At 47.3% G+C, this 12,510-nt stretch overlaps 1 long non-coding RNA gene across 1 annotated transcript; it reads right to left on the reverse strand.

The window, feature by feature from the left end:
- Positions 1-6,752: 6,752 nt before the first annotated feature.
- Positions 6,753-11,502, reverse strand: LOC134762078 (uncharacterized). Its single transcript, XR_010141615.1, has 2 exons — positions 11,365-11,502; positions 6,753-9,856 (listed from the first exon to the last, which is right to left on the reverse strand). It is a non-coding gene; the product is annotated as an uncharacterized LOC134762078 (long non-coding RNA).
- Positions 11,503-12,510: the final 1,008 nt, after the last annotated feature.

The raw sequence follows: 12,510 nt of genomic DNA on the forward strand, positions 1-12,510 counted from the left end.
AACACTAACCACAAAACAGAGTTGGTATAGCTGTATTAATATTAGATTAAATAAAATTTAAGACTAAAAGTATTAACTAGTCATAAAGAGTTACTACATTGTTATGTTTCAATTCACTAGGAAGATACAATAATTATAAACCTGTATGTTCTTAATAATTCAGCTTCAAACTTTTTTTTTTTTTTTTGAGACGGAGTCTCACTCTGTCACCAGGCTGGAGTGCAGTGGCGCCATCTTGGCTCACTGCAACCTCCACCTCTTCGGTTCAAGTGATTCTTCTGCCTCAGCCTCCTGGGTAGCCGGGACTACAGGCACGGGCGCCACCACACCCAGCTAATTTTTGTATTTTTAGTAGAGATGGGGTTTCACCATGTTGGCCAGGATGGTCTTGATCTCTTGACCTCGTGATCCGCCCGCCTCGGCCTCCCAAAGTGCTGGAATTATAGTCGTGAGCCACCGCGCCCGGCCCCCTCAAACTTTTTTATTTTTTTGAGACAGGGTCTCACTGTGTTGCCCAGGCTGGAGTGCAGTGACATCATCATAGCCCACTGCAGCCTCAAATTCCTTGGCTTAAGCAGTCCCTCCCACCTTGGCCTCCTGAGTAACTAGGACTAGTGGTGCATGCCACAATGCCCAGCTAATTATTATTATTATTGTTGTTATTTTTTGTCTCTGTAGAGACAGGGAGACAAGGAGAGCACCAGAAAGTTAAAATTAAAGAAGGTCAAGCAGCTGGCATATGCTCCCTTTAATTCTTTCAATCATTTTCTCCTCTCCCCTTCCTATTTCCTGTCTAGAACACAGGCCTGCCTGATGGTTGAAGGATCTTGTGATCTTGTGATTTTTCAGGCAAATTGAGAAAGCCAAAGCCTTTTTTTTTTTTTTGAGGCAGGTTCTCCCTGTGTCACCCAGGCTGGAATGCTGCGGCACGTTCGCGGCTCACTGCAGCCTCAACCTCCCAGGCTCAAGGGATCCTCCCAGATCCTCCCACCTTAGCCTTGCGAGTAGCTAGAACTACAGGCATGAGCCACTGTGCCCAGCCAAACACAGGCCTTTAAGGATGGCAGAGCAGGGGGAAAAACACAGGTCTTTAAGGATGCAGAGCAGCCTGGGAACCTGATGAATTCCTGGGGACACTAGATGAGCCCTGGGCTGCCTGCATCCAGATTTCATTACCTTGAGAGAAAAATTAACTTCCATCTTGTTTAAGTCTCTGTTACTTCTAGTCTGTATTATAAACATAAATGCAATTCCAAATCGATTCATAATTATTACTGCAAGTAAGTAGTCAAGTAAGAGTATCCAAGACCAGCCTGGCCAGCATGGCAAAACCCTGTCTCTACTAAAAAATACAAAAATTAGCCGGGCGTGGTAGCAGGCACCTGTAATCTGGCTACTCAGGAGGCTGAGGCAGGGAGAATTGCTTGAACCTGGGAGGCAGAGGTTGCAGTGAGCCAAGATTGAACTACTGCATTCCAGCCTGGGCAACAAAGGAGACTCTGTCTCAAAATAAATAATTAATTAAAAATAAATTTTTTAAATTTATTAAATTAGCTGGTTCATGGAATGAATGAATAAATAAATAAGCCGGGCATGGTGGTGCATGCCTGTGGGTCTCAGCTACTTGAGAGGCTGAGGTGGGAGGATTGCTTAAGCCCAGGAGGTCAAGGTTGCGGTAAGCTATGATCATGCCACTGCACTCCAGCCCTGGGGACAGAGTGAGATCCTATCTCAAAAAATAAAATAAAATAGGGGTCGGGTGCGTGGCTCATGACGGTAATCTGTAATCCCAGCACTTGGGAGGCTGAGGTGGGCGGATTGCTTGAGCTCAGGAGTTCAAGACCAGCTCGGGCAACATGGCGAAACCCCGTCTCTACTAAAAATACGAAAATTAGCCGGGCATGGTATCACATGCCACTCAGGTGGCTGAGGCAGGAGGATCGTTTGAAGCCAGGAGGTGGAGGCTGTAGTAAGCTGAGATTGCGCTACTGCCTTCCAGCCTGGGCAACAAAGTGAGACCCTGTCTCAAAAACAAAAACAAACAAAAATAAATAAAATTTGGCATTGGCTTAGGAGAAGTGGGTTAGGCAGTTATTAGGAAGGATACACCCAGTACAGACTGGAAAGCTGGTAACCCCTAGTACCTGTGAAGCACTTAGTCAGATAGTTCCCTATTTTGCCTTAGAAAGCAGTTAAGGGTGTACATATTGGCTCATGCCTATAATCCCAGAACTCTGGGAGGCTGAGGCAGGTGGATTGCTTGAACCCAGGGGTTTGAGACCAGCCTAGGCAATATAGCAAACCCCATCTCTACAAAAAATACAGAGCCAGGGCCATGGAGAACAGGGGAGATTTTCCCAGGGGGCAGAACCAGGGGAAGCCAGATAGACTAACCCAGCAACTCACCCCTCTGTCAGGGCAAGTCATCCTCATCCCCAACCCCAGATTTGCTACATACTGTTGTTCTGGTGACCTAATGCTGTGTAATGCATCACCCCAAAATTTAGTGGCTTAAAATAACAATTATTTTATTACCTCTTACTGTTTCCACGGATCCAAAGGGCTTGGCTGGGCACTCTGGCCCCAGGCATTTTGGGGTCGTAGGCAGGCAATGACTGAAGCCAGAGCAGGTAAGGGCTGACTGGATCTCAGTCTCTTTATATATTCTCAGGGCTACTTAATGACCCACACCTCATGTGGCTAATGTGGGCTTCCTCACAAGATGCCAGCTTTAGGGCAGTTGCTGTGCTAACTTAGATGTCCAAAGTCCCAGCATAATTGTTCCAGAAAGGAAAGCAGAAACTGCATCACCTTTCAGGCCCTAACCTCAGAAGTTACAAAGCATCCCTTCTACCACACTCAATTGGTCAACCAATTGAGGTTCAAGGGACAGAACACAGACCCACCTTTCAATGGGCTATCTCCTATGCTCTCCTTTCCCAACTGGGAATTTTGACTGTGGTCAATGTTTCCTACTGTATATCAGGTGTGTTGAGAGTTGATAAGTTGTCTTTAGTTTATAGGTTGCTGAACCACAAATAGCCACATGAAGAACTGATAGAGAGACATTAAGTAGCCGAAGGGATGTGCCACTCTAGAGTTTGGTAGTTACCTAAGAAAAGCCATCCACGGCTGGGCGTGGTGGCTCATGCCTGTAATCCCAGCACTTTGGGAGGCTGAGGCGGGTGGATCACGAGGTCAGGAGATCGAGACCATGGTGAAACCCCGTCTCTACTAAAAAAAATACAAAAAATTAGCCGGGCATGGTGGTGGGTGCCTGTAGCCCCAGCTACTCGGGAGGCTGAGGCAGGAGAATGGCATGAACCTGGGAGGCGGAGCTTGCAGTGAGCCGAGATCGCACCACTGCATTCCAGCCTGGACGACAGAGCAAGACTCCGTCTCAAAAAAAAAAAAAAAAAAAGAAAAGCCATTCTCTTCTTCCTTAATAAAATAACCCTTGTATTTCTTCTTGTATTTTTTTTTTTTTTTGAGACAGAGTTTTGCTGTGTCGCCCAGGCTGGAGTGCAGTGGCTTGATCTTGGTTCACTGCAACTGCTACCTCCCAGATTCAAGCAATTCTCCTGCCTCAGCCTCCCGAGTAGCTGAGACTACAGGCATGTGCCACCACGCCCAGCTAATTTTTGTATTTGTAGTAGAGACAGGGTTTTGCCATGTTGGCCAGGCTGGTCTCGAACTCCTAACCTCAGGTGATCCACCTGCCTCAGCCTCCCAAAGTGCTGGGATTACAGGCGTGAGCCACTGGAACCCTTGTATTTCTGAGTTTCCCTTGCAGCTAAGAGTGGCCATGTGGCAAAAATTCTGGCCAGTGAGGTGTAAGCAAAAGTTGTTGGACAAGACTTCCAAGAAAGCCTTTTTACACGGGGAAAGGTTGACATTGATCCTGTTTTTGCCCTTTCTTCATTCCTCCTGATTCCCAGCTGGAATGCAGATATGATAGCTGGAGCTCCAGCAATCATCTTGGACCATGAGGTAACCCCGAGAATGAAAACCACAGGCTGAGGATAGGCTGGGCATGGTGGCTCACACCTGTAATCCCAGCACTTTGGGAGGCCGAGGTGGGCAGACCACCTGAGGTCAGGAGTTCAAGACCAGCCTGACCAACATGGAGAAACCCTCTCTCTACTAAAAATGGAAAATTAGCTGGGCATGGTGGTGCATGCCTGTAATCCCAGCTACTCGGGAGGCTGAGGCAGGAGAATTGCTTGAACCCGGGAGGCGGAGGTTGCGGTGAGCCAAGATCACACCATTGCACTCCAGCCTGGGCAACAAGAGCAAAACTCCATCTCAAAAAAAAAAAAAAAGAAAAGAAAAAACCACAGGCTGAGGATAGTGATGGAGAAAAATAAAAGGAGCCTGGACCTCTGATGATGCTGGAGCTGCTGTGAGCTACCTACCTATGGAGATTATTTTACATGAGAGAAAAATAAAACTTGAATCTAACTTAAGCCACTGTTAGTTCTGGTCTCCATTATTAGCAGCCAAATGCAGTTCCTACCTTAGACAGTCGGTGGTCCTCACTGATTGAGGCAGGGACTTTGGTTTTGCTCATCTTTTTTTTTTTTTTTTAATCTGCAACTCATATGAATCTGGCACAGAGTATGTACACAATAAAGACTTGTTGAATGAATGCCTAGTGCTTTAAGTTGTAACTGGTTTATTGAATTATCTCCTTTTTTTGTTTTTGAGACGGAGTCTCGCTCTGTCACCCAGGCACGATCTTGGCTCACTGCAACCTCTGCCTCCTGGGTTCAAGTGATTCTTGTGCCTCAGCCTCCTGAGTAGCTGGGACTACAGGCACGCGCCATCATGTCTGGCTAATGTTTGTATTTTTAGTAGAGATAGGGTTTCGCCATGTTGGCCAGGCTGGTCTCAAACTCCTGACCTCAAGTGATCCGCCTGCCTCGGCCTCCCAAAGTGTTGGGATTACAGGCATGAGCCACTGCACCTGGCTGGTTTATTGAATTATCTGAACTCAATAAGGTACAAAAAGGACAAAGGGAGGAGTAGGCCTTTTCTTTTCTACCCCCATCAACCACTGCCTTCATCTCTGCTGTCAGCAACCTTCCCCATCCCAGGAATACATTTCTCAAAAAGGCCCCATTGCCTTCTGGTCATTTTCATGGATTGCAAGTCTTAAACAGTTCACTTGTAAAGTTTCAATCTTCTATTCACTTCCAAGCCTCGTCCTCCCCTGGTGCAAGCTGGACCCACGGCATAGAGATCTGCAATGGCATGGGCAGGGAGGGAGCCTGTTTCTTTGCTCTTGTTTTTTGTTTTTTTTTTTAGAGATGGGGGGCTATCGCTTTGTTGTCCAGGCTGGTCTTGAACTCCTGGGCTCAAATGATCCTCCTGCCTTGACCTCCAAAAATGATGGGATAACAGGTGTGCCACTGTACCTGGCCTTGTTGCTCTTTTTTTTTTGAAACTGAGAAACTGAGTCTCACTCTGTCGCCCAGACTGGAGTGCAATGGTACCATGTCGGCTCACTGCAACCTCCGTCTCCTGGGTTCAAGCAATTCTCCTGCCTCAGCCTCCCAAGTAGCTGGGATTATAGGTGCCCGCCACCACGCCTGGCTAGTTTTTATATTTTTAGTAGAGACAGAGTTTCACCATGTTGGCCAGGCTGGTCTCAAACTCCTGACCTCAGGTGATCTGCCCGCCTCGGCCTCCCAAAGTGCTGGGATTATAGGCGTGAGCCACCGCATGCGGCCTGTTGCTCTTCTTTCACCCTCCCTTCCCTTCCTGCCTTTGGCTTCTCCAGAGTTGGGATGGTGCGAGGAAGGAAAGGAGTCAAGTTTTAGATGACGGGGGGCTGTCAGAGCCCTCTGTGTGACAGGTTCCTAAATGCTGGCTTTCTCTTGGGTGGGGCATAGTTGAAGGTCCCTAGGAGACTTACAGGGACCTCTCCACTGCCCTTTTCTCTGGCATCTGCAGTGCACTCTCCAGGTGACCTCTTGCACAGTACCCTGCACTTTTACCCCATGGCATCTTACCATTGGGCTCTTCTTGCCCTTCAGGAACTCCTCTTGGGCAGGTTCTATCTGGATGGCTCAAGCTTGGGTACTTTCCATGCTCTCCTCTTGGTCCATGGGAAACTCCCACATTCTTAGCATGCCAGGTGCTGAAATAAAGTCTACCCACTAGTGCCACCATTCCAGGTCTGGGCTCCAGCCAACCTCCCACATGTCCCATTCACCAAGCTTTCAGCAAACATTGGTCTCTGTTCATTTATATCTCCCAAATACCAGTAAATTCACGTCAGGCTCTTCCAGAACTGTCTCTCAGTGACCTGCTTGTGGTCTTTGACAACACTGGGTCAGGAGTTCTGCCACCCAGGAAACATCCAGCCAAGGACTCAGATGCCCATCTCAGTTTCTTACAGGCACTCCCAGTCTCTTGGTACTGTCTTACCTTGGCCTGCATCCTCCCCTCGCCCCTAAAGAACAAGAAACGGGGAATACCAAAGCACTCCAGACAGATCAGCAATCAACAACAGATCTATCTCCATAAGAGTGCTCCCTTTCCTGTGTCAAATGTGTCATCTCATAGAGGCTGCAGGTGGCAGTGGGGGCCATGGCAGCTGGAGGAATTGTGCTGTCTTTTGCGTGGCCGGAAAAGTATTTTTCTACAATGTGGGGGCACCTGTGTACACTTCTGTCCTTAAGACTCAGCTCAAACTCCAACACAACCAGGAAAACCTTTCAACATCTTGTTACACACACACAGCCACCTTTAATTTTCTTTTTTCTTTTTTTTTTTAACTTTTATTATCATTCAAATGATTGGGCAATTTCATCATATACTACATCCTTTCCAAGGCATGCAGCCTGATCATGAAATAGAAAATTAATGCTTCAATAACAATAATTTATACAGAAAATTTTCCTGAAAATAACATGTAGACTATTTTCCTTGGCCTTTGTATTCAAACAAAGATGAAAGAACTAAGCTGTTAAAAAGCTAAACTGGGCCAGGCGCAGTGGCTCACGCCTGTAATCCCAGCACTTTGGGAGGCCGAGGCGGGCGGATCACGAGGTCAGGAGATCGAGATCATCCTGGCTAACACAGTGAAACCCCATCTCTACTAAAAATACAAAAAATTAGCCAGGCGTGGTGGCAGCCGCCTGTAGTCCCAGCTACTCGGGAGGCTGAGGCAGGAGAATGGCATTGTGTCCGGAATTGGTGGGTTCTTGGTCTCACTGATTTCAAGAATGAAGCCGCAGACCCTCGCGATGACTGTTACAGTTCTTAAAGGCGGCGTGTCCGGAGTTTGTTCCTTCTGATGTTCGGATGTGTTCGGAGTTTCTTCCTTCTGGTGGGTTCGTGGTCTCGCTGGCTCAGGAGTGAAGCTGCGGACCTTCGCGGTGAGTGTTACAGCTCTTAAGGTGGCGCGTCTGGAGTTGTTCGTTCCTCCCAGTGGGTTCGTGGTCTCTCTGGCTTCAGGAGTGAAGTTGCAGACCTTCGCGGTGAGTGTTACACCTCATAAAGGCAGTGTGGACCCAAAGAGTGAGCAGCAGCAAGATTTATTGCAAAGAGCAAAAGAACAAAGCTTCAACAGTGTGGAAGGGGACCCAAGCAGGTTGCCCGCCACCTTTAATTTTCACAACCACCTTGTGAGTTAGAGGAATTAGGTAATTGAACTTAAAGAAGTAAAGAGCTTCTGGTTATATGTGGTGAATTAAGCTTATCTCTGCTCACCCTAGAAATCACATCAAAATAAGAGTAAAGAAGTGAAAAAGGCCAGGCATGGTGGCACGTGCCTGTAGTCCCAGCTACTGGGGAGGCTAAGGTAGGAGGATCACCTGAGCCTGGGAGGCCAAGGCTGCAGTGAGCCATGATGGCGCAACTGTGCTGCAGCCTGGGCAACAAAGTGAGACCCTGTCTGAAAAATAAAAAATAGCCGGGTGCAGTGGCTCACGCCTGTAATCCCAGCACTTTGGGAGGCCAAGGCGGGCGGATCATGAGGTCAGGAGATCGACACCATCCTGGCTAACACGGTGAAGCCCTGTCTCTACTAAAAATACAAAACATTAGCTGGGCATGGTGGCGGGCGCCTGTAGTCCCAGCTACTCAGGAGGCTGAGGCAGGAGAATAGCGTGAACCCGGGAGGCGGAGCTCGCAGTGAACCGAGATCGCGCTACTGCACTCCAGCCTGGGTGACAGAGCGAGACTCCGTCTCAAAAAAAATAAAAATAAAAATAAATAAATAAAAAATAAGACATGAAAAAGCACAAGGACAAAGACTACAGCAAATGAGAGACTGATTTAGTTTGATACATGGAAAGCCAGATGTGCAGGATAACTGACTTAAGTTTGGGATTTTTCCATTCTACTCATAACGTAGGGAGTGAAGAGCCAACAAAGAACAAAATAATCAGTCTTAGATCCCAAGAAGGCTCAAAAACAGAAAAGTCCTTGGTCCTCTGAAAGCAGGGGAAGGAAGATTGGAAAATTCCTTTTTGGAGATAATGACTGACTCAGGAGAAGAAGCCAACAGGAACTCAAAAGCTGCTCCCTCCCTCCTTACTCCCAGGGAGGCCCACATATGACTCTCTGCTCACCCCACCCATGGAGTTTCCAGGCAGCTCTCTCTTAAGTGGGGACAGACAGCCAAGGATCATCTGAGAATTGAAGGCAGCCTCCAACATAAAAGAAGCCAAAAGAGGAGGAGCCCAGAGAGTAACAGATAATGAAGGGACCGGAAGAAAATATCCTAAAACTGCAATTACTATACTTAAAAATATAAGATTGGCCGGGCGTCGTGGCTCACGCCTGTAATCCCAGCACTTTGGGAGGTCAAGGCAGGTAGATCATGAGGACAGGAGTTCAAGACCAACTTGGCCAAGAGGGTGAAACCCTGTCTACACTAAAAATACAAAAATTAGCCGGGCGTGGTGGCACATGCCTGTAGTCCCAGCTACTCGGGAGGCTGAGGCAGGAGAATTGCTTGAACCCAGGAGGCAGAGGTTGCAGTAAGCTGAGATCATGCCACTGCACTCCAGCCTGGGTGACAGAACGAGACTCTGTATCAAAAAAAAAAGAAAAGAAATAGAAGATATTGCACCCATGATACAAAAACAGGATGCTTTTTTTGTTTGTTTTTTGGGACAGTCTTGCTCTGTTGCCCAGGCTAGAGTACAGTAACGTGATCACTGCTCATTGCAGCCTGGACCCCTTAGCTCAAGTGATACTCCCACCTCAGCCTCATGAGTAGCTAGAACTATAGGTGCACTGCACCACAGCCAGCTAACTTTGTTTTTTGTTTTTAATTAAGAAAATGTGGGGGAATGGGGTCTTGCCATGTTCCCCAGACTGGTCTTGAACTCCTGGGCTCAAGTTATCCTCCCGCCTTGGCCTCCCAAAGTGCTGGGATCACAAGCATGAGCTACCACACCCAGCCCTGGTTTCTTAACAATACCCCCTGAAAACTAGAATACAGGCCATGGGCAAGGTGGCTCACACCTGTAATCCCAGCACTTTGGGAGGCCGAGGTGGGCAGATCACTTAGGGTCAGGAGTTCCAGACCAGCCTGGGCAACGTGGTGAAACACCATCTCTACAAAAAATACAAAAACCACCATCTCTACAAAAAATACAAAAACCACCATCTCTACAAAAAATACAAAAACCACCATCTCTACAAAAAATACAAAAACCAGATGGGTGTTGTGGCATGCACCTGTAGTCCCCGAGAGTTGAGATAGTGAGGCAAGAGGACTGCTTGAGCTTCGGAGGTAGTGGCGGCAGTCAGCCTGAGCCGTGTTCCTGCCACTGCGTTGCAGCCTGGGTGACAAAGTGAGACCCTGTCTCAACACCAACAAGCATTCCTCTGGATGCTGAAACATTGAGAAAAAGAAAAACAAAAAGAAAACTGAAAACAATGAGGCAATGCTTTCAAAATTCTAAAGAAACATTATTTTAAATGTAGAATTCTATACTCTGCCAAGATGTTTTCAGACATACAAAAAATAAACTTGCTGTGCTCCTTTCTCAGGAAGCTACTGGATGACAAATTCTACTAAAACAGAGGATGAAACAAAGGAAAACCAAAATATGGCATCCAGGAAATAAGTGAGTCCCAGGATGAAGGTGCAGGGAAGGGCCAGAACTAAAACTTTGCAGCAGGTCTAGGACAACCAATCCACATTGGAGCAAGCTCAGGAGGCCATCACGTGAGGTTAACAACTGTATTTGACCAATGAGAGGAGGTTTCTATTTCTGATGGTAAAAGAATAAAAACAAAAACAATGGGCTGGGCCCGGTGGCTCAAGCCTGTAATCCCAGCACTTTGGGAGGCCGAGGCGGGCGGATTGCAAGCTCAGGAGATCGAGACCATCCTGGCTAACACGGTGAAAACCTGTCTCTACTAAAAATATGAAAAATTAGCCGGGCGTGGTGGTGGGCGCCTGTAGTCCCAGCTACTCAGGAGGCTGAGGCAGGAGAATGGCGTGAACCCGGGAGGCAGAGCTTGCAGTGAGCCGAGATCGTGCCACTACACTCCAGCCTGGGCGACAGAGCAGGACTCCGTCTCAAACAAAAACAAAAACAAAAAATGCTAGGTGTGGTGGTTCACTCCTATAATTCCAGCACTTTGGGAGGCTGAGGTGGGCAGATTGCTTGAGCTCACGACCAGTCTAGGTAACCTGGCGAAACCCCGTCTCTACAAAAAAATATAAAAATTAGTCAGGCGTTGTAATCCCAGCACTTCAGGAGGCCGAGGCAGGCAGATCACGAGGTCAGGAGTTCAAGACCAGCCTGGCCAAGATGGTGAAACCCTGTCTCTACTAAAATACAAAAATTAGACAGGTGTGGTGGCACATACCTGTAATCCCAGCTACTTGGGAGGCTGAGGCAGGAGAATCGCTTGAACCCAGGAGGCGGAGGTTGCAGTGAGCAGAGATCATGCCATTGCACTCCCAGCCTGGGCAACAAGAGCGAAACTCTGCCTCAAAAACAAAAAAAAAAACTAAATTATAATATTCTATAGTAAACAGTATAGATAATGGCTAACATGGAAAAATTAAGAAATAGCCATATCAGTTCATTCTTTGGGAATAAGTAAGTAAGTACAGGAAGAGCTAGCTAAAGAAGTTAAATTGATTACTTCTGGGAGTAGACCTCAAGAGTACAGAGGGGTGGGGCAGGACCCTACCAATTTTTATTACAAATCTAACTTTTAAAACTATATAGGCCAGGCACGGTGGCTCACACCTATAATCCCAGCACTTTGGGAGGCCAAGGTGGGAGGATCACGTGAGCCCAGGAGTTCAAGACCAGCCTGGGAAACATAGACCCCCTATCTATAAAAAAAAATTAAAAATTAGCCAGGCATGGTGGTACATACCTATAGTCCCAGCTACTTGGGAGGCTGAGGCATAAGAATTGCTTGAACCTGGAAGGAAGAGGTTGCAGTGAGCCAAGACAGCGCCACTGCACTCCAGCCTGTGTGACAGAGTGAGACTCCATCTCAAAAAAAAAAAAAAAAAAAATTAGCTGGGCGTGGTAGTGTGTGCCTTAGTCCCAGCTATGCAGGAGGCTGAGGCAGGAGGATCCTTTAGGCTAGGAGGTTGGGGCTACAGTGAGCTATGATCACACTACTGCACCCCAGCCTGGGTGACAGAGCACAGACTTTGTTTAAAATAAATAAAAATATATATCTTATTTTATTTATTTATTTATTTTTTTGAGAGTCTCCCTCTGTCACCCAGGCTGGAATGCAGTGGCACGATCTCAGCTCACTGCAACCTCCGCCTCCCGGGTTCAAGCAATTCTCCTGCCTCAGCCTCCTGAGTAGCTGGGATTACAGGCGTGCACCACCACACCCGGCTAATTTTTTTTGTATTTTTAGTAGAGATGGGGTTTCACCATATTGGTCAGGCTGGTCTCAAACTCCTGACCTTGTGATCTGCCCACCTCGGCCTCCCAAAGTGCTGGGATTACAGGTGTGAGCCACCACACCTGGCCGAAAAAAAAAAACTTTAAAAAAGAATTATAAAGGGAATAGATGTTCCTTGTAAAATAATATTTAAACAGTACAATATAAAGTCTCAAGGTAAGGTTACTTGTAGAGTGGATTTGATGCGTGTACACTGAGAGGAAAACGCCAGCAGGGTGTTTAGGACAGCAGAGATTCGGGAGACAGCATAACTGATGCAGGGAGGTGCTGGCAGGAGGGAGGGAGCCAGAGCTTCCTGCCTCATGGCCTTGACTCTCTGTAAAGATGTCAGGCTTCTGTTGAGAGTGATGGGGGAGTAGAGGAAGGCATAGTAGTTGCTACAAGGAACTGACTTGCAGGGCTGACCAGGGTCACTGAAGGCAGCTGACCAATGGGAAACTACTGTTTGGTGGTGACTCAACTCCTGGTGAGACAGGTCTGAGACAAGTTTGGATTTGATCCTGGTTCTGCCTCTTCATTAGCTAAATATCCTTGGCCAAATAACCTAAACTTGCTGAACCTTAGAAGTCCACATGAAAAAATTGAAAAGGTTGA

Source organism: Pongo abelii, chromosome 1 (assembly GCF_028885655.2).
Source record: "Pongo abelii isolate AG06213 chromosome 1, NHGRI_mPonAbe1-v2.0_pri, whole genome shotgun sequence".
Classification (NCBI taxonomy): Eukaryota; Metazoa; Chordata; class Mammalia; order Primates; family Hominidae; genus Pongo; species Pongo abelii.